Raw genomic sequence first — 25,000 nt, 5'->3', positions numbered from 1 at the left:
TTACTTTCGAAATGCTCATATAAAATGTTATTGTGAACTACTTTTGTAAGAAATGGAATTACTGAAATATGTCCTTTTATTTCGAATAACTTATACATCTGCATGTATGTATAAATGCTCATCTCTGTTGTCTTGAGATAAAACATTTCTCTAACATCTGTCTGAGAATTTTTGTCGTAAGTAAACTCTTTAAATGTTCATCAAGTAAAATAATTTCTCAATAATAACATGTTAGGCTTCTTTCAATACCTGAATTATTATCTTAATTGTTTTTTTACAGATTACCTTTAGACAACATTGTATAAGACTATATTGTAATTCATGTGTAGACTTTCCATCTCACTGATTTACTTTCTGCAAAGGAAGAGGGAATATTTTTTACATAGTTTATGTCTTATTTTTACAGGAAAAATAACCAGCACTCAACCACATCTCTGTAATTTCCATCTGAAGTCCAAGAGCAAATGTACCTGAATTAGGAACATTTTGAGGGATACTCAAGAATTGCTTTACTTGTTGTAATGGCACAATAGTAGTAAATATACATTGTTAACTAAATACTGCTTTTAAACATAAAGAACAGCACTGAGGAAAGCAATAGTGTGTGTGCGTATGTAAGAGAGAAACTTTCATCATGGAAAATGAGTTTGGAGTTCAGCAGATACAGCCCAATCTTATTTCACTTAGACTGTTTAAATGCAAAGTAGGTGGCCTTGGTTTTCTAGTGAAACAATGTGGTTCCAAGCCGCCTATCAAAGACAATCAGAGTTACTAAGTTTTTATTTCCAAACAAAGTACCCTTTGATTTGTCCAATAATGGTATCCAGAGCACAAATCCATTGCATGGGGGTGAGCACAGCATTAAACCCACAAGCCAGAAACCACCTACAGACTGCAGACAGGAGGAAACTGTCCTAATTCATGTTAATGGCATGGCTTCATCGATTGCTGATTGCAAATTTCAGAAAAAAAATTAGTCAGAGCTTGATGAATGTGAACACTAATGGTATAACAAATGGTGGAAAAGAAAAACAGTGATCTTTCTAAAGAAATTGAGCCTGTGTTAAATCTGAAGGATGACAAATTGACAATTAGTAAAGAAGACTTTAAAAAGAAAAAGCGCAAGTAGTAAGGTACATTTCTTTTCTAATAGTTTAAATGAAACATAAATGCAAAGAGAAACCAGGATTAATATATTTTAAAATGGACGCTGTAATTAAGATTAAGTTGCTAATTGATTTAAAGCAATGTATTCTATTTAAAGTCTTTGCCTCATCACTTAGCCTGTATTAAGAACGTACCACTAAATTATAGTTAAGCAGTTCTGATATATTACATGACGGACAAATTTGTAACACTTTTGAAAAATGACAGGGTTTTCTCTATTTTTTCATTTCTAACTGAATTTGATTTTGAAATTGATTTGTATTTACTTGAATGAAATACATTTTCTCTCATAAATAAACAGAAAAACTTAAATTAAGCCATGAAGCAAACCAGTATTATCGAACACAACCCCCCATCTATCCAAGATAAACAAATCCTGATCTTCCCCTAAATAAAGTTATGCACACACCTTCTTCTATGTTATGGAAAGGTTTTACTTCCAATGTTGCAATTCTTCATATAATTACCCTGAAACAACTAAGTTTTCAACTAATGTCAAACAAGCTGACCTTCCCAGCGTGATTCCAGATTGTCATTTTGTAAACAGTGCAACCATGTTTCTTTCTGAAACATGATAGTTATATTTTGCACTGGACTAAATTGATCAGGGTGCACAAAACTGACAAATGTATACTCATTTATTCTAGGAACATAATAATTAGTTAGGGGAAATGCAGATTCTGCGTAGCAGTAATTTACTGAGGATCATTACATCTGCTTGAGCTCCAACTGCTCGAATTCCACTACCTCACAGCCAGGGACTCTTTAGCTCATGTGAATATGAATTCAGCCAAGCCGTGGCTGCAGGGGCTGCTCATGTCCCAGCAGAGGAAATGAAAAGAAGTGTTCATGAACTAGGCAAATGGAGAATGTGAGTGGACAGGGCAATGTTAGGTTTAGGGATGGAGGCAGGGAGTGTAGTGTGGACTGATCAGAGACTTTAGGGTTAGGGAGAAGAAAGGGAATTTTAGGTTTAGGGAGCTATCAGGAATTTAGGTTTAAGGAGGTAGAAGGTATTTTATGTTTAGGGAGTGACTAACGAATTTAGGGTTAGGTACATGGTGGAAGGTTTTAGGGTCAGTATCAGGGTTCTGGTAGGGCTAGAAACATTAAGGGAGAAAAGTCAGTGGGAGTTAGAAAAGTTGCAGAAACAAGCAAGTAGCAGCAAGGATGTGTCTCAAGCAGATCAGCTTAAAGAGTGGTCTATTTGTGAGGTGGTGTTTTATTTATACATGTTCAAAAGTCAACATAGTGCTGTGTTGCAAGTTTGTAAAAATATAGAATTAATGCAGGATTTTAGATTGCAATTATAAAAGAAAAACACATGCATACTACCTTTGCCAATCTGCAGAGTCTAAACATGTTTTATTTCCTTTTAGACAGCATAATACATCAAAGCATGACAACTTTTAATTAAGAAAGGCTTGAAATTTACAATATCAGATACATTCAAAGCCATTAGAAAACCATGGTGAAAAAGATAACTGGTCTCAACCTCTGCAAGTGTTTCCCAAACTGGAATAATACAGTTTGAGGTCCATTCCTAAAACTAACATTCCTTGAAAGCTCTTCTCTAAATGCATTTTTTGAGTATAGCACTGATTACAGCTGCTGTATTTACTGCTAGAGGTTAAAGATCACAGTTATCTGCACAAGATGCTGGACTACAAGGTGCTTACCGACATCCTGCAATACATTTATTTTGTTAGCTAAAGTTTACTCATTTTATTTCTTTATTTATTTGCTTATTTTTTTGCATAACAAGTTACATCCCTTAAATATTTGACCTTTTCAGACATGAACTGGTGAAATAAAAAATCAAATAAAATAATATGCAACAATAGTTGCAATGATTGCATTCTACAGGTAACAAAAAAAATAAATACTACACTGTGTCCTAGTGCTATTATTGTTTCCACCTAAAACATCTTTAATTCAGCAACAATAATATATTTCACAAGCTTCACCAGCTGCACATTTTGATTTCAAGATTGCTCTTAAAGTTCAACATGACTTGTGAGATGTGCATATTCACTTTGATACTCGAATTTGAATGTGTACTTTTGCCTGTTTGGGTGCCTTGATGATAAGTGCTCTGCTACTCATTGTAGTTAAATAATTAAGTCAAGAAAAGACACAACTTTAAGCTTTAAAACAATAATTAGTAAAGCAGTAAAATACAGCGTAAGGAAGTATCATTTAAAGTGAAGAAATAAAACAGTTTCTAAGGAGACTGTTGCAATGGTAAGGTCTTTGTTCCCCAGGCACAAGGTGCAAGGTGTGATCCTGACCTCTGGCCAATGCCTGTTTGGAGTCTGCATGTTCTCCCTGTTTATATGTGGGGTTCCTCGCACCTCTATAAAACATGCTGAGTGTTTCCATCTCATACTCACCAATGAATGGAACTGTGGGCAGCAGCAGAGACTCTACACGGTGACCTATAGGGGGAAGAATTGTACAGACCAACTGCTTTGGGCATCTAGTGTGGTGGACAGTATCTTCAAGATAGGAGAACAGAGATCACAGACTGCATGCCATGGCAGAGCTAGCCACTCAATGGTGTTAAATACAGCTGTAGGTGATTTGGTCATGTTGACTAATGTCAGTGGGTCAATAAGTTATTAGCTAGGTGGTGTCCAGTTGACCAGCTTAGGTTACCTGGGATAGCTCTGTTGAGTGAAAGCTGGATGTAAAACCAATCAACCTGCCAATATCAACAAAGGATTATTACCCTCACTGTAGACTGACTGACAGAATGGAATTTATAATTGGATGACATGAAGGTACAGAAGAGGCTGAATATCTTATATATCTAAAGACAAGATGGAAGAGCAGTGCAGCATAGCCACTTGTCTTGGGATCCAGAGTCTACTTCTCGGGAGAAGTATTATGGTGAGAGAGATGTTTCAGAAAGCAATGTGGGATGTCATTAGAATTAGTGACAGTCTCATGGCAGTCAGACCCCAGCCTAATCTTAGCCTATGCCTTTCACGCAAGGTTGTGACAGTGAAGAGAACAGTGCATTCAGACAGCAGTTGCAGGATCTACTAGATAAAGCAGGACAACATGAGTTGATGTCAATAATGGGGGACCTAAATGCACATATTGGGGCAAACAGAACAGGTTATGAGGACTGCCTAAGTCCACATGGGTGGGTCAACAGGAATAAAGAAGGAGAGGCCATTTTAGACTTCTGTCTGGCAAATGGCTTGACATTAGCCAGCACATGGTTCAGACAGAGACAATCACAAGATCACATGCAAGAGTGGCCAACATGCAACTCAGCCAGACTCCCTCCTAGTAAGGAAAGCACATTGGGGTGGAATCAGTGATTGCAAAGTCATTCCCAGTGAAACAGTCAGTCCACAGCACAAACCACTGGTTGCCACAATCAGCTGCAAGCGGTTGTCAGAAAAGCCCTAAGGTCAACAGAGACCAGGCTGAACACCTGGAAGCTGACTGGAGAGAAAGTACAACAGTTCAAGGAATTACTCATTGCTCTAACTCCCCAAGAAGAGGAGGAACTAGGTGGAGCTGAAGAAGAATGGCAGTGCCTCAAAACAGCATGTATGAGGACTACAGAACAGGTATGTGGCAGAGCCAGATAAGAAAATAAGGTGCATAAAGAAAGCTGGTGTTGGAATGCAAATGTCCAGGAAGTCATCAAAAGAAAGGAGTGCAGGAAAATATGTGAGCGAGAAAAGATAGACCAGGCTAGGAAGGAATACTGGCTGACTAGCAAAGAGGCTAAGAAAGGAGTTGCAATAGCAAAGAAGAAAACACCAGAAGCATTCTACCAGCTTCTGGAAAGTGACTTAGTAGCTGGCACAAAGAAACTATATCAGGTTGCAAGGTAAAGACAGAAAAATAAAGAAGACAGTTAGACATCCTTCATAAGGGAGGCCAGTCAGGCATGAGTGTTGAAGTCAGGAGGCAATGAATCTAGAGAGATTGTGACAGTTAACTCAACACCCCCACCCCATGCAGAAAATGGGGAAAAGGAGTTTGTTGATGATGATGATGATGATGGTGGTGATGAAATAAAACAGTAACATTTCACTTTAGAGGGAAATTATTGCAAAGTTTAGTCCCTCAGTAAAGCATTCTTAGAAGAAAAACTCTGCCTATAAGTATAGTAAGTTTTGTGCAAAGGAAAATAAATATAGTTGTTTAGAATAGTTTAACAGTGACACTGCACATACCAAGAGAAGGCAGTTGTTTATGAAATCTAGTCTGTGGAATGAAGCTATTTAAAACAGCTTTAGTCGTAGTAGCTAAATGGGTAGTCATACTAAATGATGCTTAGTTGCAGAATCCTGTTTCTGGAAATCTGAAAGCAAAATCAGTCCACCAGAGTCCTATTTTAAGTACTTAAAGTAGATATAGCTGATACCTGTGGAAAGTCATTACTTCAGGTACTCAACAAGTTTAGTACATTAGGAAATGATTTTCTGTACTGTCCAAACATCTGACAAAATTATCAGGCTATTTTAACAAATATAAAGATGTACAAGATTATTATCTCACATTAAATTATAATCAAAGAAATGCTACTTATTTCTGGCACTGGGGTATTTGGTGCACTCATAGTAAAATGTTGACTTTATAAAGTGTACAAATGAATCATAAGCTTTTTAGTGGAATTAAGTGTATAAAATGTTTAAAATTAGACTATACAAAACAACACTTTTTTTCTGATTATACACTTTGTATTAATTTTTAAACCTATTTGCTGAGAGAAGTTATATTGTCTTAATATTTCTTTCTCATCCCAATTTTGAAACATCACGTTTTGTAAATAATTGATGTAGGACATGGGAAGGGAGAAAAACCTAGATAGATAAACCAAAAGCTGACAGACAGACTGACTTCAACTGTAAATTAGGTCTGCCTGGCCCTCCTGTTTTGCACATTTCTATATTAGTGGACAAGCTGCAGATTCATTTTAACCTGCAGTTAGCACAGAGGATTAAGGCTCTTATTCTGCTGCTTTCCGTAGTCCATGGTTTGAATCCTTCCACCTCCATTTGAATATCGGGCAACTCTCAGCAAGTCAGTTAAACAAACAATACTCTGGGACAATTGGGAAATAGGTTTTTGACTGATCAGTAGTCTCCTGGGCCACACGCATAGTAACTGCATACAAACCTATGAAACGTAATAGCTTCTCTTACCCTGTGCTCATAAGAATTTTTTTAACCATGCATTCCTGAATTATACACTCACCCTTTTCAAGAAGCAAGTTCATATCATCCACTACCTTTCTCTGAAACTATGCTTCATATAATTTCTTCTCACATATCTCCATTTTGGAAGTATGGCATTTCCCTGGTATTTGTGAGCATTGGGTTAATTAAATGTTACCAAATAGTAAATCCCACAACATATTCTGCCTTTCACTGCATACATAGTTATATTTCTATCTGTAGTATATGCCTCTCCCCTCCTAGGAAATCTTCAGAGGACATAAACAAGCAAACTGGAACATGCTATAATAATACTGCTAGGTTTGCAGCTGATCTGCTAAATAGGTTTCATCATTGCCTGATATTTTAGAAGTTAGACTGGCTAGAACTGCAAACCCCCATGCTATTATTCCAGCTAGAACTTGGTCACACCATCCTAAACAAACCAAATATGTCTACAGTCCTTGCTAACATTGTACAAAGATGTAACCCAGCATTACTTTTTGATTGTCCTAAAACATACCACTAAATCATACACTAGATATGAAGATATACTCTGCTCTGCTATTATACCTGGTAAATGAAGTGCCATTCCATATTATATTAGAACAAAAGTACATTTATAAAATTTACAGCAAAGTTAAAACAATAGTTAACAAAAAAGTAGCACTGTCCAAGTCTAACATAATTTGCATACTCTTGCCTTGCTAAGACAAATAATAGAAAAATGCACATTATACTACATTTGTATACCTGATAGAGTATGCTTACTGACTAACAAACTCCCTATTCCCAAATATCACCCCATCATTATCCCAATCTCCTTTTCCTATCTAATCCCCAATACAAATCTCTAACTGCATCTTTACTCGCTATATTATATCCCCATCTATTCCCCTTAAAACCCCTGCAACCTTCACTATCACATTCACTCTTATATTTCCTAACTTCTACATATTTTATTTCTTTTTTTTTTCTTTCCACCAGCTAATTTTTGCATGACAAGGCTTTAACAAATTCAGTTCCTCCACTGTTATTTCCTTATGCTTTTATGTACCACCATCTTAGGCTTATAGGTTCATAGGTATGCACTAGGCTAAAGACCACAAGGGCCTTTTTAAGCCTAGCCATGCATCCCAAATCTCTGACAAATTCTGTTACCCTTAATAAGTGTAAGCAGGAGCTTGGGAGGTGAAACATTTACAGGCAGGGGCCTGGGAGATGAACCATTTACAAGCTGACTGTTTCCATTAGAAACCCATGCACCAAACCAGGGATGAATTTCCTGTTCTCCATCCAATTGTCCAAGTTGCACTTGAATTCTGTTAGTGAGGAACTCTACTTTACATGGATGGGGAGCTTGTTCCAGAGAAGGCGTAGTCTCTGGCATACTACATGTCTCTCCAGCAGGCCTATTTATATCACAGGCAAGGTTTAAGTCTTTAGAATAGGTAATTCTGGTGATGTTTTTTTTCACAGATATGCAGGAGGTCAGTCAGGGTGGCTCTGACAATGCCTTGTATGCCAAGCATAGATCTCCCCTCAACAGTCTGTAGGAGACAGAATAAAGGGATAGGGCTTTGAGGCAGTCTGCACAGGACATGAGTTCATAGGTTCATAGTAGGTTACTATGCAAGTGACCCTAGAGCCCTTACAAGCCTAGCCATGTTAATTCTGAGTTGCATCAGTTGTCCTTGGTTTGATGACATAAGTCACAGAGAGAGTCTATTATAAACACCAACTACTGCTGTCTATGAGGCACATGGGTGCCACCCCCAAGGTGAATTTCAGGTGTCCCATCCATTTGTCCAGGTTGTGCTTAAATAGGGTCAGTGAGGAACTCTGCTTTATGTGAACTAGAAGTTTATTCCAGAGTAGTGGCAGTCTCCGGGAGATATGTCTGCCTCTCCAGCATGTTCTGTTAATGGCACAGACTAGGTTAAGATCTCTAGGGTGAGTGACTCTTGTGCCATTTGACTTGCGAATGTGCAATATATCCATCAGAGCAGGATCCAAGACTGCCCTGTAAGCTAGGCACAAGTCACCTGTCAGAAGCCTATATGAGACAGAGTACAGTAACAGGGCTTTCAGTCTATCCACATAAGTCATGGTCGGGTACAGTGGAGTTATAACATCCTTATACCTGGATGCGATGTCCTTGCTTATGAGATATGCAATGTAGAAGGCTTTTCTTATCATTGTGGAAACTTGGAGGTCAAAGTTTGGATTGCTATCTAGCTGTGTCCCCAGATCTCACACCACTGGGTTTGAACTTAGGGGGTGCTGTCAATATTGCAATTAGCAGGGGATTCCTCTTTGCCAAAGGGGATAATAATGCACTTTTTTGTGTTTGGGTTTAGACTGTGGCTTTGGCACCAGTCATTTGTCTGTGTTAGTCCCTCCTGTAATATGTTAACATCATTGTGGGACTCAGTAATTGTACCCAATTTGCAATCATCAGTGAACTTAGTAAGCCAAAGGCTGTGTACTTTAGCCTGGACTTCTGAGAAATAGATTCGAAATAGTAAAAGGCCCAGCACAGATCCTTGTGGTATGCCACTGTTGGCAGGTCTACTGGTAGAGGTGGAGTTACCAGCTTTGACATTATGTGTTCTGTCAGTGAGCCAGTTGGCTACTCATTTAGTGATGTAATGGTTAATCCCCAGCTGGGAGAGTTTTTCAATGATACCTGAATGGGACATTGTGTCAAAAGCATTGACAAAGTCAAGATAGGCAGTATGCACTGTCTTACCTTCATCCAGCACTTTGGTGACTTTCATGAAGAAGTCTACTAGGTTTAACAAGCATAATCTACCCTTAACAAACCAAACTGAGTTGGGTGTAGAGTTTGAAGGTTGCCTATGTCCTTGTTGATAAAATCCATAATGATTCTTTCCATGGCCTTGCAAATGAGGCTGGTTAGACTTATGGGTCTGTAGTTCTCAGGGTTGGCTGATGCCCCTCCTTTGCGCAAGAACTGTTGTTTTTCTCCACTCCGCTAGAACAAAGCCATTTCTCAGGCTATGGTTAAAGAAAATACAAAGTGGGTCTGCTAGGTCCTGTTTTAGATTGCTTAATAACTGACCTGGGATGTTATCTGATCCCATCGAGGTCAGGGGTTTGGCCTTGGAGACCACAGATATGACTTGATCCCTAGAGATACTAAAGAGAACTGGTATTATGTATACCTTGGGGTATGGCTAGTGGGGACAGCAGTTGAAGTTTGTGCCAAATCTCTCAGCTAGCAGGTTGGCAGTTTCCTATAGTATAGTATGAGTGGTACCATCTACTACCAGTTCAGCACATAGCTGGGCATTCCCTTTTAAATTTTGGAAGTAGTTAAAGAATGCCTTCTGATTATCCTTAGCTAGGGATGCAATTTTAACTTTGTAATTAGCTTTAGAGGACTTTACAAGATTTCTGACTTACATGTTCAAGCTGTGAAGGGAATTCTTCCACTGCTGAATCAGTTCCCTTTTGTTCTTAGACATTAGTTTCTTCCTTTTGTTATATAACATGTTTAATCTTGGGTTCTACTAAGGTGGCTTCTTTTTTGGGAGGATGGTTTTTTAATCCAGTCAGGTACAGCAGAGTCTATACAGTTGCTTAAGTGTTTATACAGGGCATTTGTGTACACCTCTGCATAAGAGTCATTGTGGTCTGTGATTGCAGGGGGTATAAATCTTTTTATACCATCGCTTAGTAGGCTGTAGTTTCCCTTGGAAAAGTTTTTTAGTTTTTTTGCTCCTGTGGTGGTGACAGGCTCAATAGTTGCTTCGAACAAGACTGATTTATGCTCTGACCTTACCAGGGCAGGCATCACATAGAGGGCATGAAGTGACCCCCCCCATGTTAGTGTGTACTATGTCCAGGACATTTGAACCCCTTGTGGGAGTGCAGACTATCTGTTCCAGAGCAGTTGTATTGCTAAAGTCCAGGAACATCTGGGCAAGCATGTTTGTGCTCATGCATGTCACCCAGTCGATGGAAGGATAGTTGAAATCTCCCATGACTAAGGTGTTGAGGGCTGTATAACGAGTGACTACAGTAAATCCAGGTAGGTGGTGTGCGTTTCTTGGTTTTTGGTGGGAGGTGTATAACTAACTATGATGTGGTAGGGTATTTTGCTTGTAGTTAATTGGACATGGAGTAGTTTCAGAGAGTCTTTCTGTTTGATCAGTCTTGAGGTGTACTTAGCTTTAATGAAGACAGATACACATCCACCTTTGGTTCTTTCATGCTCGTTTTGAGGTCTGAACATGTGGAAGACATTGTAGCCTTTCACAACTGGGGTGCTCTCTACAGCCTTGAACCATGTTTCAGTGACTGCACAGACATTAGCATCTTCCAAGGTGAGAAGTGCTTCCATGGAGTGCAATTTCTTGTTTAGACTCCTAGTGTTAAGCAGCAGAACCTTGAGTTTGGATTTTGTAACATCTGAAATTTTGTTGTTTTGACATTGCCTAAAAAAGTAACTATAGGGAAGACAAGGGACTTTGCCAGTATCCAAAATCCTAGAAGAGACAAGTGCAGATCATTTCTGGCAAAGTAGCACGACCTGTCAACCATGTTTTCCCAGGCTAACAGACACTGGATCCCCCTGGACTGACGCCACAAGCTAAGCCAATTATTGAAGTTGATCATTTTATTGTTTATATTGTGGCATCATCCTAGGTGAAGGTAGAATATTGCTTAAGGCTAGGATCATACCTGCCTAGAACACATAATCTGAGAGTTCAGTCATGTCTCTCTTCATAGAGTCCAGAGAGGTATGTCTGAAGTCATTCATCCCAATATGGACAATGACAGAGTCATAACCATACTTGTTGTTGAGTAACTTGAGTGCATGTGTGATTTGACAGATCCTGGCACCTGACAGGCAGCTGACTGTGACCTTCTCCTTGTCCAGCCTGGTGGGGGGCATCCATGTGTCTCACTATGGAGTTGGCTATGACTAAGACATTAGGTTTTGAGTTGTTTTGCTTTACGGGCTTATTTGCTGAGACACTGGTGCATGTGTTATTATGTGTAGTGGTTTCTATTTGTGTAACAGTGTGTGCAAGTTGTTTATATTTGGGAGGTCTCTGATCTTTTGGTAGGCTTATATTGAGTACCTCCACGTATGTGGGTTTATGTGTCATGAGATCATTTTGTATGAGAGATGAAGTGTGGGTGTATGCTGACAACATGTTTGATGTCTGGTTTGTTGTTACATGGGAGAATTGATTCCAATTTCATAGTGTAATTACATCTCTCGTATATGGTATTTGTTTTAGGAGTAAGTGTTTGTCAGTATACATGAGGCAATTACTACATTGCCTCAGGATGCCCATGTCAATCAGGTTGGCCAGTGAAATGATGGGAAATGGTCCCTCCATTATAGCAGATTTTACCGTATGTGCTATTAGGGAAGGGAGTGGGCTAGTTTGACCAGTTTTTGTGCTAGGACTAACAAAGGTGCTTGTTCTGTTGAAGGCTATGGATGATAAGTGTGGCAACACTGCTCAGTGCACTTGTAGTGCAGTAGGGAAGCTTGGGAGGGTTCCACTGACAAATGTCTAGGGAAAAATTGAGTTTCAAGGCATTTGCATGTATACAGGGGACTGCTAACCCCTGTTGCATGGTGCCCTGCAACACACAAACACAAGGCTTAAATACAGGCAAAATTAATGCACTTTTAAGCTAATCTGCCAATAGGAAAGCACTCAATAAACCTTTCTCCAGCAATCCCCAGCTCAGACAAGGCTGGATCCACACTCGTCTGCCACAAGGGTGCAAGGGAGCCCTTTTTAATGTAAAATGCCTGGTTTACTGCTCAAGTGTATCAATAACAGCCTAGATTCAGCAGATCTGAATCTAGTTTATGTTATCTACATATCAGAATAGTGTACATCAAGTGCAGAGAATGAAGCAGTCACAAACAGTAAAACAGTTACAAAAACAGAAATGAAGCAGCAATTCGATAAAATGCAGTTCAAAAAGTGTAAAAGAATCACAAAATATATATATATATTTTTTTACTTGAATGCCTTGAATTAAAGTAGAAACACTCTAGACCTCTGGCAAAGGACTCCAAACATAGAACAGCTCCAGTTAATTGAGTGCAAACCCATGCAAGCATGAGGCTTAAAATCAGGCAAAATTAAACACTTTTAAATGCTAATCTACCAATAGGAAAGCACACAATGAACCCTCCACCAGTAAGCTCCAGCTTAGGCAAGACTGGATCCACACTATTCTACCACAAGGGTGCAGGGGAGCCATTCTTAATGTAATTAAGATAGTTTGTTTACTGTTCAGGTGTATCAATAACAGGCTAGATTCAGCAGGTCTGAATCTAGTCTATGCTATCTAGGTATCAGAACAGTGCAAATCAAGTGCAGAGAAGTGCAAAAAATTACTTAGAGTCATTTTGTGTGTTTCTCAGCTCAGATAGACCAAGTAAATACCTGCTGCCACCAGATGAACAATGCCAGTCCTCCCAATGCAAAAGCACAGTAAAGGAGTGTCCAAAGTGAAATGCTACCACAAACAAACTTAAACAGTACAAAATGCTACAAGAAACTTAAAGATATAGATATAGATACAGTATTGTACTTTAAACAGATTATAAAAAGTGTTATTATTCAGTAGACGTACTTCATTTTAAATAAATGAGCCAAGATCCACTGAATTGTACAGAATTTATAAAACCACTTAAAAACAAAATAAGCTGATTGATAAGCCCTCCAGCCAATAAAACTACATTCTGAAATCTCAAGTGTTTCCCCAACCTAAACAGACCAGGCTACCTTAAAATGGCCTAGATAGAAACTCCACTGACCTTGTTTGATGTAAAAACAAATTATTTGATAGAGTGTAAAAATACAGTACTTTATTTAACAGCTAGCTAGAAAAAGAAGTTAGATCAAGTAGAACAGACACTGGGAGGCAAAATGCACTTTTTCAATATAAGCACAAAGAAAGGAAAATAAATTATTCAGGCTATCAACAGCAGTGTAGAAAGGGAGGAGCTTATTAAGCTCAATCTAAAGTAATGGTGGGCAGCTTAAAATCACCAGGTTTTAAAAAGCAGATCAACAAAGGGGAGGGTGGCCGGGAAACACAGCAGGGAGTCACCAGCAGTGCTTTAGTTTATGTTGGCTTCAAATCTTTTCAGACAAAGACAAAGGCCCAGAATTTCACCGCATATTTAAATATCACTTAAGCGATAAGTTAACTTTCATGTTACTTACACCCTGTATTCATTTAGTAAGGAACCTCTGTGGATGTATCAATTGTTGGATATGCCTGGTTAGGTACATGCCAATGAGGCATTCTACTCAATGATAGGTCTGATGAATGCTGAATACAGTGGAACAATGACTTCTTTGGATCTAGATGCCATACCTTTATTTTTAAGTTGCACAACATAGAATGATTTCCTCACTACTGTAGACACTTGATGGTTAAGGGCTAGGTTACTGTCTATGTGTGTCACCAAGTCCCTGAATACTGGGTCAACTCTTAGGATTGTGTATAGTATAGTATAGTATTATGCATTCTTGGCATTTAGTTTTAGTCCATGGCTCCAGTACAAGTTGTTTGTTTGTGTCAGTCCTTTCTGGAGAACATTTGTGTCAGTGAGTATTTCAATGACAGCTCCTAATTTGCAATCATCTACAAATTTAGTCAGCCAGAGGTCACTGACATTGGCCTTGACTTCAGTGAAGTAAATGCCAAAAAAGAGTGGCTCTGGGAGCAATCCCTGAAGGACTCTGCTTGTGACTGGCCTCTTTGTAGAGGTGGACTCCCCAATTCTAACTTCCTGGGTACTCCCTGTGAGCCAGCTGGCTATCCACTGGATGACATAAGGGTATGTACCGAAACTCTTAAGTTTATCAACAATGCCAGAGTGGGGGATTGTGTTAAATGCTTTGGCCAGGTCAAAGAAGGCAGTGTGAACTATTTTGCCCTCCTCCATTGTTCTGGTGACCTTTTCAAAGATGCTGAGTAGGCATGACCTGCCACGATGAAACCAAATCAGGTTGGGTCCAGTGGCTGAAGGTTTCCTATGTCACTATTGATCATTTCCATAATAATTCTTTCCATGCCTTTGCATATGAGACTAGTGAGACTTATGGGTCTGTAATTTCCAGGGTCTGCAGATGGCCCATTTTTGTAAAGGGATGACTGTTGATCTTCTTCATTCATGAGGCGTGAAGCCTGATTGGAGGCTACAGTTAAATAGCAATTTCAGAGGGCCTGATAAATCATGTTTCATGCTATTTAGAAGGCATCCTGAGATATTGTCTGGGGCCATTGATGCAGTATTCTCGGCCTTAGAGAGTGCATTAAGGGTCTTTTCCCTAGTGATAGCAGGGGGGAGTTGTATTTGATGGTATTTCTTGGGGGAAGGTTGATGGGGAGCAAGGGATAAAGTTGGATATGAATTTGCCTGAAACAGGCACTATGGGGGAGAACAATGTTTTAGCTAATATTTGATAGCCTAGAGGGGAGAGGTGCAGATCATCCCTGACAAAGTAGCATGGTCTGATGACCATCTCCTTCCATGCTGACAAATATTGCACGCCCTTAGAATGACACCAGAAATTAAGCCAATTATTGCAATCTGTCATCTTTTCTTCATATTTTGGCATCCTCCTTGGAGAAGGTAAAATGCTGCACAATTCAAGGCTCATACCAGTCTGGGACACATTTTCCAAGAGCTCTATGATGTCTCTATTCATATAGTCTAGGGAGGTATGTCTCAGGTAATTTTCACCCACATGGACTATGACTGAGTCATACTGATACTTGTGGTCCAATGACCTGAGCAAATGCATAATGTGTGGATCCTGGCCATTGATAAGCAACTAACTGTGACTTTCTTCTTACTCAGTCTGGTGAGAGGGACAACAGTGTCTCACAATGGAATCTCCGATGACTAGAATGTTGGATTATGTGGTGGCATAACCTAACAGGCTCCATGAGACATGGCTACATGTGTTGATGCAGGTGGTGTTTTGAAAGAGTCCATTTGCAGTTGCTGAGGGTGTGTGTTATGTGTACTTCATCTAGAAAGTCTTTGGGGTTTAGCAAGGTTACATTTAAGTGCATTAGCATATGTAGGTCTATGTCATACCTCTCAACTATCCAGATTTTCTTTTTATTTTTGGTCTGTTCCTCATAAAATTTGTGGTTTTGTGGCAAAATATTTGAGGACTGAGGTAATTAAATAGTACCAACTAATGACATACATTTGAGTTTCAGACTTAAAATCCTTCAAAAAATACATGATAACTCAAAACCTGTTATACTAGCAACTTTCTAAGTTTGTAGGAACAATATTTAAAATCTGTCCATATGTTTGGGCCTTTGTCCCCCATTATATCTATCCCTGTCCAAATTTCTTGCACTGAGAGGTTGAGAAGTGTGTATGTGTCTGCTTTGAATTGTGTCTGATGGATGCAGCATGTGTACTACCAGCAACCTTATTGACATTAGGGTACCTTTTATGTGAGCGCTTTGCCTCCAGCTACATTTTGCTAATACATCTCTCACATACCATATCAGTTTGTTTGACAATTAAGTGGTTGCTGGTCAACATGAGGCAATTTCTGCATTACCTCAGGATACCCATATCCACCAAGCTGGTAACAGAGATAGTGAGAAAGTCCATATCAATGGGAATAGACCCATTTTTATTGATTAGACAGATGAAGTGAGAATATAAATTAATGTCAGGAGTATCCAGTTTGCAATTCTGGGAGCAGTGCTTTTCACTGCAAACCACTTGTCCTATGTGCAAGTACTGGTGACACATTAATCGTGCTTTCACAGAAAAAATGTCAACTCAGTGTGTCTATGGTTATACAAGACACTCCCAAATACTTGAGGGGAACTAATAAGTAGAGCCTAAAGATTTATGGATAAAGAATTTAGGCAGCTCTTCTGAAGTTAGAAGCAAATGAAGCATCTTATATATGAGATCCTGGAATTCATTTGTGTGTATATATTTTTGTATATGTATAAATATACTATATATACACACACACACACACACACACACACACACACACACACACACACACACACACACACATATATATATATATATATATATATATATATATATATATATATATATGTATATATGGGTTCACTACACATTACCGAAAACCCACAATACCGACACCCATACACCCAAGACCAAATACCCGAAAGACTACAATACCGACGGACCACAAACGTGAAATTCAAAATCGTGAATGTTTTAAACACATACAATACACACATACACAAATACACAGCTTCCCTCACAATCAAACAAATAAACTTACACTATTTTTAAGCAGGGGGGCAAGCCCCCCTGCACCCCCACATACCCCTACTTTAATATTCTAACTCTGAGATCGCACAAACACACACACAAGACAAACTCACACCCACACATTACAGTCCCTCACAGACATACCACAGTCACAACACACACTAAAGCACCTCATAAACACACTTACACACACATACTTACCTGAACCGCAACACCAGAAGCGCTAACTCAAAATCTCCAAACATCGGGATTATGAAATTCGCGCTTCTGGTCTTGCGATCATCTGGTCTTTCGGTGTTCTGGTCTCGGGATTCTGAGCGTCGGTAATATGGGCATTCAGTCTTCCGTACTGAGCCCAAATATATATATATATATATATATATATATATATATATATATATATATATATATATATATATATATATATAAATATATATAAAATTGCACTTTTAAATTTTAGCTATGGTGATTCTTATACTCATTTAAATTTTAGCTATGGTGATTCTTATACTCATTTAAAGTTGCCAAAACTTGGAATGAAATACCCCAAAAGGTACTCAACACTAACAATACATCTAAATTCAAACAGCTACTCAGGGAATATCTCAATAACAGATGGGTCTCCTCTGGTACCAAACCTCATTAACAAATATTAACATACCCTTGACCAGCTCACTACTCTTTTTACTTGCTCTCTCCATTCATTAACTTCACCTTCCCCAACTCTTCTGCTTTCCTTCCTTAACTGCATTTTTCTTTCGTCTCTCTATATCTGCCTGTCAGTACCAATCATTTCCCCTGATCTTTTTTTTCTTTTATCCAGTCTTAAAAGTCCTAAAAGTCTATGAATTCGGTTCTTCCTCTACTAATTTTTCATCAGTGCCATTTCTAGTATTTTAAACTTACCTCAATTGTCTCTCCAGTTGGCTCAGGTATGTATATATCTCGTATTGTAGACGTTATGCATCTCATTCATTTTATATTGTGTAGTTTATTTTATTTTGTATAATGTATGTTTTTCTCAAAATGCCTTTTTTACTTGTTCTATTTTGTATTCATGGAGCTTTTCTCCTCAGGCATCCACTGAAAAGCGACCCTCATAGACACTCCCAGTAAACAAATGGAAATAAATAAATAAAGAAAACAAATAAATTGTTATATGTGTTTCTTTTCATATTTAATCCCAAGCCCTCAGTATATTATAGCTTCCATTCTATTTTAGTACTCTACTTTTTGTATTTTTTTTGGTACATTTTGTTCTTCAGTTGGACTATCCTAGTCAACAAATCAAAATAAATAAGCATTTTTTTATATTTTTACTCCTCTGTCTCTCTTCTTCGGGACAGTACAAAATGTTTTCTGGTTTCTCATATGTGTGTGTATATATATATATATATATATATATATATATATATATATATATATATATTTATATACATGGTTGAAGAATGGACACCATTTTGGAGCCTTCATCTGAACTTCTGCATCGTTTCTATGTCTGTGCAAAAATAATATTTATGAAACTGCATACATTACTCCAGCTAGGGGTCTTGTCATCTTTCCAACCAGTTCTGGTCTTCTTTGGTGCTCTGGCACATTGTTTTTACATTTAAAGAATCTAATGTGATTACCTGCTTCTTTTTCCCCTTCCTGTTTTTATTGTTGCAACTATTTTTCCCCCTTACTTACAGAATTCTTTCTAGGGATATGGGTTTATGCATGCCCTGTATTGTATTTCTTCCCTGATGTTATTCTGCCATGTCTGGCAAAATACATACATACCTGCACGTGTTTATTTATTTGCCTTACTTTTTTTCTTTATTTGCTTGTTAACTAGGTAAGAAGAATGCTCCGTTGAATCATTTCAACCATAACCCAGGTCAAAGGCAAGAACAAATCCAAAGTATGTGATATAAACTTTTGGAACATGTTGTAGGCAGAATTATGTCTAGTAAAACACAATGGGCAAATATTTAAAAGTGAAGACTGGTGAACAGTTAGCTATGTAGAGTCATAGAAAATAGCTTTAAAATAAGGAAAAATAATTGTTGGCTGAGTATTTGGACTGCAACAGTGCTGGTTCGTTGTAAAATTAAGAGTAATTTAAAATGTCTGAACATTGAGAGCTATTTGTACATGTGCATGCCATTATAGGTAGTGATAGCAAAAGTGGTTTAAATTACATTTAGGCTGTGGTTTGTTCTTGGGCAATTGCTTAAGAGCAGTTACATTCACAGATAGTTTGAGTCTTTTCTAAACAAAAAATAATTCTGTTAATTTATTCTAGCACATGGAAGCATGTGCCAGGTAGCAGGGAAATACTTTTGAGAAGGCCATTTCTCCAAATATTATTGAAAATGAATATCTAGCAAGTAAGGGAGCACCTTAAGACACCTGAGACAGAAGGAGGAAGAAGTCATTATCAATGTGTTTACTAGAGTTCAGCTATGGTGCAACAGTTTGGCGCTCAAGTTGGAAAGTAATACTATAGCTCTAGTTGTAACTGTAAACCCGCTTAGTTTAGATAGCATTATGCCATGGTGTTGTCTTCCCCTAAAAGAAGATAAATTGACAAATTTTGTATTGAGGCTCCTGAAGAAGGTTTGATCTTTGGAGGTAAATTGAGGGTCATGGCGGGAAGTACCAAAACTGTAGAGTGGGCAACCAGTGCCCTGATTTGCTCACTTAAATGGAATACCTCTAACATGTATTTGAGAAGAAAAAATATCAAAAAAGTTATCCCTGAAAGCTGAATACAGAAAAGCTCTTTTCCACTGAAACTACATCAAGCTGCTTCCTACAAATGTACCATCGGCATGCTACAATTAGAGTACCACAAACTGATCACTTGAGCAATTCAATCGTGACTGACAACCCAGCACTGGTATTCACTTAACTGCTATGGTATCCTCACAGTATCAAAAGTCAGTTCCTGTACTGCTGTCTTGCACCATCAGCACCTGCCTAGCATGCTTACTATGACATTGCATGTGTGGCAGCCACCCCTCTTCATCCTTCCTCCTCTTTCCAATTATGAGAGGCTATAGCTTTCAGTGTTTCTTTTTTCTGATGTTAGTGCATTGTAGTTTGAAGCTAAGCTTTTATTGTTTTCATTTTGTCTGCAGTAGCTTCAGTATTACATTTAAAGGTGAGAGTTGGCTCAAAATGCCTCGATATTTTGTACTTACCCTTGACTTGTAGATGTAGTTAGAAGAGCAGCCGTTAATGGCTGAAATAGAGATTTTTAACATTCTGCAGTGTTCTAAATAAAATTATCACTATTTCATGAGAGAGATATAGATTTTTATTGGGTTTTGTATGATCAACTCGATCCAGAGTTATCTAGAGGTATTTAAAATCTTTTTAAAGGCCCATCATCCTTCTGTATGATGGCAGAAGAGGTGCCGGGTCTTACAAGCAGAATACCAGTTACATAGAATAATGCTTACCATATCTCACCAAGTTGATTTTCATCCTTCCTGTATCATCTCTGTCTCTACTCTGCTGTAAAGTTCTGTGACATCACCAAATAGCAAGGTTTTCCTTTCAAAACTTACACTGTCACTTTTGAAGTCATTAAAAAGGACCAACCAAGTGCTAACCATAGTAATTCTCCACCGGAAATTACCATATCATCTGAGTGGACTCATTTCATTATTATTTTTCAGTTGGCTTTGGTCTAGCCAACATTTTACCAGTGTCACCAACTTTAGGCCTGTTCCAAGTCTTTAAAATTTGTACGCTATATTTTTTACAGCATAACATTTCTTACTAAATTCTAAGAAAAAAAAATTGAAATGTCAGCACTTCAGAAATATGTAGCCATTTAATGATCATCACATTTTAGCTATAAAAAATGAAAATAAGACATACAGTATGAAATCTAAATAGTTCATGTAATGGTTATCTATACAGAGAATGGTACTGTATTGTATTTGATGGCTTGACTCTTATTTTTGAATCAATGCTGCTTTGGGTTCATTGACCCATTTTTAAATATTCCATTCTTATCCTTTAGCAACAATGCTATGCCTTTCCATACATATGAGAAAGTGCTAACAAGACAATAGTTTTATCCTTTGCCCTGATTCCTTTAAAGGTCATACATAAGCTGTCATCTTCCATCTTCAGTAACCTTGCTGTCTTTCCATGATCTGTTTGTAAGGTTCATTAGTGCAGTTAGCAGCTTTCCATTCAGTTCTATAAGAATTGTGGGAAACTGAGCACTTTCCTTAAGTTTTTGATGATCTTTCATGACCTTCTGTAAAAATGTGACGAACACCCCGCTGACACTCATGGCATTTCTACAAACTGATAAATGTACATGTTCTTCCTTTATGAATAATGGAGAAATGTTCACATAGCAGTCCCATTATTTAATCATTTGTAAATGTATTCATATCCATTTTATTTTCACTAACCATCCTTTTGGATCTCTTTGCTGTCCCACATGCCTATAGAAATACTCTTTCTGCATGTCTGGATTTAGTTTCTTTATTGGAGTGCTTGCCTTTAGTTTTCTAACTAATTTTCTTGTTTTCTTTTAACGCTTTACTGGCATTGCTGTCTCCATTTCTCTTTCTGTGGCCCTCATAGTTCCTAAACTGTACACTGTAATTGTCATTATGTAATGCAGACCTGCTTGAGGACCTTAGTGTCTTTTTCTTTTTTGATTTGACTATTTGATTTCTACAAGTGTGAAGCTTCCAGAACCCTCCATTTTGATTGATTAGACTTTGCAGTGAGTTGACTATGAACTACAGTGCTTTGTATTAATTTATTCTATAATGGCTCACTTCTACTTTCAGACCCTACCTCCTCCCCATCTGAGAATGCCTTGTTGAAGACTGTTGTTTCATGCCCAGGTTATAGAATTAATAAATCTATATCCACAGGTTATAGCGTTATCTGTCTGCCAACCCAATGAATACCCTCAGGAAAGAAACAGCTGTTAGATGTGTCTGCAGTGAAGATGCTCTATTTAACATCAAGCATTCTAAAGTCCCCAGGGCTACATGAGCTGTTCGTCTCTGTTATTCATTGACTACCTTCCATCATGTTTTACTCTTCTTCATCACCATTAGGAGAGATTCTATATACAAGACACTGGAACATGGTTTAGTTAATTGCATGCATCATCCTAGTTAGTATCACACTGCTAAGGCATAACAGTTCACATGGTAAAGTTATCTTGTTATAGTTATTTGAGCCATATATGAACAAGAATCTATTGTGTGTCAGATTACTAGCTTTACTGCTCTTTATTTGGTATAGAAAGAGAGTAATAAACTTCAAACTGTTTGTTAGTGATCATTTTGTTTCCAAGGTTGCAGTAATCTTGGAGTGAGAATAGTAGAGTTCAGGGGATGTAGAGGCATGCTTCCTTTCCCCCAATAACATAACCATGTGTCATGAGGTTCTAAATGTCTTAGTTTATGCATTATAAGTTAATGATGCTAAGCATTTATAATCTGACCTCAGTTAATGCAAACAGCTCCAGTAGAACCTTTTCAGGCCATGCTGCCCTTTCTGTTCCACTCTTGCTTTTTTTGGTAGATGCAGTTGGTTGAGTACAAGTCTTGCAAATCATTGTTGCAGCCAGTTACATGACCTAGCAATGCAAATATATTGTATTCCTTTACCCAAGTTGCACCAGCTTTGGAATTATTATAATTAAGGAAGTACTTGTCCCCCTTACCTGCAACAGTAGATGTCAAATCTCCCAAGGTGAAAAATTTGTTTAAAGTGATTTTACTTTAATGTTCTTGTGAATAAGTCACTTAACACTGGACGATGCAGAGGTGCAGTGGTTACATTGTCGCCTCACAGCAAGAGGTTCTCCATTTCAATTCTCGGCTGGGGTGCCATCTGTGCAGAGTCTGCTTGTCCTCCCTGCATTCATGTGGGTTTCCTCCGGGTGCTCCGGTTTCCTCCCATGTTACAAAGACATGCGTCTGGAGCATTTCTCCCCAGGCATCCGCTGAAAATTGGCTTCATTCCAAGATGGATTTTCCTGGTAAACAAATGTTAAATAAATAAATAACACTGCTGGCCAATATTGGGCTGTTATTTGTAAATACAATGAATCTATTTATTTTTACCCATTTGCTTTGCTGCGTTTTGCACTCATTCATTGAAAAGGGTGATAATAGAACTATAATAATGTTTTTATTTCTTAAAAATTGCTAGTAATCTGAAGGAATTCCACTTAAATGCATTCCATTTATAATATGCAATTCTTTATCTTAAAGTGATTTTATCCATTTAGAAATTATGCAGTGGTAGGAAGAGAAAAACACACTAATGACAGATTAGATAGGATTTTTTTCTACCTAAAACTAAAAGTGATACAAAGGGATAGTTACAGTTGATACCTTATGCTAAAGTTAGATTAATATAGATAATGCATATCCTTATAAATAATCTGGAAATAGGTTTGTAAAATTATAATCAACTATTGAGTTATAGCTATTATCTCTGACACTGATCATTTTTGATGAATTATTTCTTTATGCTGCAATACAGTTTAATAATAGGTTGTCTTGAGGGGATATGAGTTTCACACCTACTGAAAGAAACATCCTTTATTAAAGTCACTCAGCAATAAAATGGAATCTCCTGTGGGCTGGGTAGATATTAATGTCATGCTATTCATAACTCTCTGAAGTTCAACATTTGTTAGATTTCAAAGTAATATAGGTATTGATGAAAGGAACACAGTCACTATTCTTGAAGAATTTAAAAAGCATGAATATAGATTATTTCATGTATCAGGCAAATCAATCCACATTAATATTTCAGTGCCCTCCATTAGCTGACTTATATGCTGTATTATAATGTATTCCTCATGGGATTACTGCCACAAGATCTAAATAAATTATATCAGTTTGAGAATGAATGACAGTTTCTAATATTTATTGTTTTGATGAGTAAGAAAGAAAACTTACGGGCTGTTTAAAGAATAGTAGGTCAGGACTATTTGCCTATATAGGATGACATATTTTATTTCTTATTGACTTCTAATTATTTTTAAAAATTCAGATTCAATACAAATGTAATATTTTAATTTCCAGAGGAACCCAGGACTGAGGAAAGAGTACTAGAAGAATATCACATCTGGAAATGTCCATGTATCCTAAGGACAAGTACCATTAGTAAAGACAGGAATGACATTCCGTGCTACCCATGTTTTTAAAGTCATTCTTGCCTACTCAGTCTTACCCCAAAGTACTATATAGCCTTACTCATGGTTATTCTGAAATGAAGTCAGCATGTTGACTATTTCCAACATACCTCATGTATTTTGAAAGAAAGTCTAAATGCAAACCAATGTTTAACTATTCCAATAGTGTGAGGCCAATATACAGTGGCCAGTAGAAGCTTTTGATGATCACATGATGAAGAAACCAATGCTTAATAGATATTATGTCTGAATGTTTAATCTACTTTGGCAGCTGAGATAAGCAATCATTAAATAATTGACAGTCACAGCACAATCAGGCATCAGATGCACTCTCTATGTCTTTAATTGGAACATTGAATAATTCGTTATTATAAAAAGCTGAAGGTCAGCACGTCTGTTTTTAAATAATTAATAAAGTACAGGTAAAATCACGTCAAATGTCAAAATCTCTGTTGACACCATCTCATCAGCTGCTGTTTTTAGAACTGTGTGAAGGAAGAACACAAAACTATAGTTTACCACAGTTTGAAGGTATGGAGAGATGAAGCCCTGACTACAGCCGAGGTAACCAAAGATCGGTTAACGACCCAGTGGCTGGAGGAGCTGAGGAAAATTAGGTGGGAAGGAGAAGCATGTTCACAACTTGGCTACTCCAGGAAGGGGGGGGGGGACTTCAGTCTGTAATTTGGCACTCATTTGGTGATGGGCAGCATGCCATGATCATCAAGACAGACTGCCATTAAGAATTTGGCTTTAGAGGCTAGAGATGGAACTGACTGACATTGTGTTTGATAATATGCATGACATCAGCAGCTCCACCAACAAAAACGTTGCTTTTCAAAAATTCGATCATGTGGTCTCGACCATATGAATTTCGAGTTTCTGAAAACTCAATCAGCTGATAGGGATACACACACACACACACACACACACACACACACACACACACACACACACACACACACACACACACACACACACACACACACTCACACTCATATACACACACACACACACATATATATATATATATATATATATATATATATATATATATATATGTGATTAGCCCTTGGTAGACAACTATTATTTATTTTATTTATTTTTATTTTACATTTGTTAACCGGGGGTGTCTGGCTGAGCCGAAAAGAC

At 37.8% G+C, this 25,000-nt stretch overlaps 1 protein-coding gene across 1 annotated transcript in view; it reads left to right on the top strand.

Annotated features, from left to right (window-relative positions):
• The window catches only part of NOS1 (nitric oxide synthase 1), a 1,255,637-nt gene that overhangs the window by 169,735 nt on the left and 1,060,902 nt on the right, over positions 1–25,000 (top strand). The window lies entirely within an intron of this gene.

Source organism: Protopterus annectens, chromosome 4.part0 (genome assembly GCF_019279795.1).
Source record: "Protopterus annectens isolate FY-2018-M chromosome 4.part0, PAN1.0, whole genome shotgun sequence".
Lineage (NCBI taxonomy): Eukaryota > Metazoa > Chordata > Ceratodontiformes > Protopteridae > Protopterus > Protopterus annectens.
The sequence above is the reverse complement of the archived record's forward strand: the minus strand, read 5'-3'. Positions and strand labels throughout refer to the sequence as shown.